Below are 4,216 nucleotides of genomic sequence, written 5' to 3' on the forward strand. Positions count from 1 at the left end.
CCCAGCAATGGGGACATCTATTCTCATAGCTTATGATGAGGCGGAGGATATCATCTCATACAGCCCATTATGTGCTGCAGTATTACGCTGTACCGTTTAGGCGCAGGCTCCGGTAGCCATGCTTCAACCCCCAATAGCGCTGCTTGGTTCCCAGAGAGGCCCACGTGTCCGGCTTCCCGTAACGTCTGATTTTTGATTCCAGGTCTTTCGGCCCCCGCATTGATGAATGATCCCCACGCCAGACTTTCCCTTAGCACCTGAGTTAAAATGCAGACCTTTCGCTTCAGATTTATGAATATGATGGTTCATTTCTTGAATTCAGCTCGTTATGACTTGAAAAGGCGGCACTTCCTACTGGGAAACGTTTGTGCTTTCGTTGTCTACGAAAGAGGCTCAGCGTTTCTCAAATTATTGGGGAACCACCTTCGACATACACGCAATCGTTAAAATCCTAAAACTCCTTCCTAGTTAGCGGCTACCGAAACTGCAGTGTCACGTGACCACAACAGATCGTACTTTACGAGGGGGTACCCAAAAGAAACCGGAATAATTTTTTGAATTGGCACAGCTTCTGTGGTACCGCGTTTTACCGCTAGGAGTGCATAGAACGAACATTCCAGAGTCAGTAAGCCGAGTGCCGTCGCTGAAGGAGGTCAGACTAGTTTAGGCAGAGTTTTAGAGTGACGACTGTTTTGTGTGAGTGTCGTTCTTGCAATGGCTGATTTTCGTGAACAGCGTGCGCCGGTGAAATTCTGATTTTTTTCTCGAAAAAAGTGGAACGGAAACTCTTGAAATATTCAGAAAGACGTTCAAGGACGATGCTATGGGGACAACTCAAGTGTTCCTGAATTAAATCCTGAATCAAAGCAACACTCATGCCAATGGAAAACTTCAAATTCACCTCGCCTCAAGAAAGCTCGTCAGGTGAAATCAAACCTCAAAACAATGCTGATTTGTTTTTTCGACGTGAGAGGAGTCGTCCATTCAGAATTTTTTCCGCAGGGTCAGACAGTTAACCAGGCTTTCTGCTTGTATGTTTTGAAAAGATTGGGCAACAGTGTTCGGTGGAAGCGGCCTGATTTGTGGCAGACGGGTGACTGGTTTTTCCACCACGGCAATGCCCCTGCTCACACAGCCCTGTCTCTACGACAAATTCGGACCAAAAATGGCATGACCTCTGTTCCTCAACCCTCATACTCACCCGACCTTGCCACGTGCTACTTTCTTTGTTTCGTAGAATGAAAAGACAGGTGAATGGAAAGCGTTTCGCTGATGTTGCTGAGGTGAAGAAAAAACCGACGGAGGGACTGTCAAGCATCACAAAAGATGAATTTAAAGAATGTTTTGAAAAATTGAATGAAAGATTCGACAAACGTATCATTGTAAGTGGAGGGTACTTTGAAGGGTATTGAAGGTCTGTGCTGAAAATGTGAACAAATAAGTTCAAACAAAAATAAGTCCGGTTTCTTTTGGGTACCCCCTCGTATGTTTGCAGATAATATCGCCTAGAAACAATGGCTTCATGACGGTGAGGTCCCAGTTATGCAGCTTCTATATCAATGTTGAACAGTCGACTGAGTAGAATACTGTCTCCAACATTTTAGGGCTGTGGTCCACGTTTGCCGCGGATACAGTGACCGCTCCTACGTAAACTATACGAGCGTGTCGCTTAAGGCCTCCAAACTCCGTTCTGGTACTCTTGATACGCTGTTCATTTAGCGGATGTGAAAAATGACATGAACCTCGATTCAAAGAGGGGGTCATGTATTACCAAGGCAGCCTTCTTGCAATGTCTCTCATCGATTTCAGTTTTGCATTGTCTACTGGTTTCGCCCCCCGTCAGCTAAGAGTTCTTAGCGTCGCGAAACCCGTCCAGGCTGCCATTGATCTGTCATCATCATCATCATCATCAGCCTGACTACACCCACTGCAGGGCAAAGGCCTCTCCCATGTCTCTCCAATTAACCCTGTCCTTTGTCAGTTGCCGCCACTGTATCCCTGCAAACTTCTTAATCTCATCCGCCCACCTAACTTTCTGTAGAGCATTGATCTGTAGAGCAAAATAAATACTTGTGTTTCTTACCCTGGCTAGTCGGCATATTCAAAGTAGGATTTTGACGAGCTGGATTTTGACGACTTCTTTTTTCAGTGGCATCTGGTTGCGCTACAAAGTTGTTTGCAGAGCTGGGTTGTATTCGGTTGAAGCTCTGCGATTTGCTTCCGTCTAAATGGCAGTGTTACTCCGAGACATGATAAAGACTGGCAGAAAGATTGTCCGTAATCATCGTTTATGAGCCCAGTAGTTGCGTTGTCAACGACGACTTTGACCTGATTTTTTATCTAGCGAAGCAGTACAGGATTCATGTTGAAGGCTTTCTACTATGTTGTCGGTATACCCATCTTCGTGGACGAGCGCGTTCCTGACCTCACCGATTTCACTCAAATGCAACTGATGGCCTACGCGGGAGTCTTTGTGTTCTTATCTTGGAAACATTAGCAACTTTACCTGTTACTTCTGAAGGGCGGGGAATGGCTTTCGCGTAGCAGACACTGCACAACAGCAGCAATTACGCTGATCTCGGTGACTTTCTTCTCTGCCCGTGGCTGCACTGGCAGGAACAGAACACTGGAGCTTAAGATACGTGGGAAGCTAACATTCTGCATACACTGCTGCGCAGCGCGGTAGCCGAGAACTGTGTCCGGTATTAAGCGTAGTCGATGAAGAAAGTGATTGTATGTGTATTGCAGGGATTCTAGTCATAAAGTTGCACATGCATGACAAACATCGTATCGAACGGCTCCAGATTGTAGTTTATGTTAACGTCCACTGTCACCACTAAGTACATAGTCGTTTTTGCGTTTCGTCGCCATTGAAGTGCGAACTCGGAGGCCAGGATTCGATCCCGCGACTTGGGAATCAGCAGTCCAAAGCCACAGTCTCGAAGTCGCCACGCTAGCTTTTATAAAGAAAGTGATCAATACAGGGTGGAAGTTTACAACCACTCGCTCCTGAATAAAGGAACCTACACCTGAGATGGCATCAGGTTTTCATTGCCGTTATACTAAGAAGGAAACCTTTTGCGGTAATCTTGAGCATCACTCCCAAGGTGATCCGCCTTCTCGACGATTTGTATTGTCACATTACTGAGTGATCACTCAAGGGTCTATAGGTAACGAAGTAATTTTTCCGCACCTCCATCAAGCGAGTAAGCTTGCTACCTTCGATAGTGGCTTCCAGGTCGCGGGTCTTTCTGGATTTCGAAGTTTGATTTAGGGTCGGACCACGAATTCGTTTAGGGTCTTTGCCATGCCCGGGACTTGCCGAACAATGTAGCAATCGACTTTACTTCCTTGCGTAATGTCGTCGTAGTGGCAAGCCCTTCGTCCTTGTAGAGTTTGAATGCTGCGGCGTCGTCGTCATCGGCGGACATAAGTTGGTTTATTAACGAAAGTCTTGCTCAGCAATCAATGCACATGTTCAGTCTGCCTCGTAAATCACTACAGTACAAAACGCAGAACACTCAAAGTATAGACAAACACAATGGTAACTTTCAGTTAGACGTTATTTTCATTGCGTTTGAAACAACTCAATTCCACACTATAAACGGTAATGAAGCGAACACAAGTGGTCCTAAGCGCACATATCGCGAAAGTTATGTTTTATGCATCTGCGAATAATATTTTTTAAAAGTGAAAATCCAAAAAAAACGCCGGATAATACGTTCGTGCAAACAAATTTTTCACCACTATGTAAGCTGTTTTATGTGTGATAAATCCCGAGAGATGATGCTGATGATGAGGTTATCAATTAGATGAGCAACTCCTGGTGAAGCTCCCTCTGCGGTACAATGGCGACGCCTACGCCGACCGCCATGTTCGAGGAGCTTGCATCTGCAGAGCTTGCAGCATAGCCAGTTTACGTGGAGGGATTCCAGTTCTTTTCCGAAGTGAACAACGTCACAACGCCTGAGAAGAAAGGGCTTTCGTGAGCAACGCCGGCGGATTGAAGACTCACACCACCGTAATCTGTCGTGTGCTCTCACGTTCAGGCGCTTATGCTTCCACGCCCTGATCGCAGTAGGTCCCAGAACTTCTTACGTACGAGCAGTGGCGCTCACGATATAAAGTGACTCAGGCATTCGGCGGAGCGCATGCAGGAACGGGCCTCGCCACTGCGCCTCTCTGCCTTCTCTTGTTCCCTCGCAAGCCCTTGTCC

The sequence above is a fragment of the Amblyomma mixtum genome, chromosome 3, assembly GCF_055824585.1.
Source record: "Amblyomma mixtum isolate Tamu chromosome 3, ASM5582458v1, whole genome shotgun sequence".
Classification (NCBI taxonomy): domain Eukaryota; kingdom Metazoa; phylum Arthropoda; class Arachnida; order Ixodida; family Ixodidae; genus Amblyomma; species Amblyomma mixtum.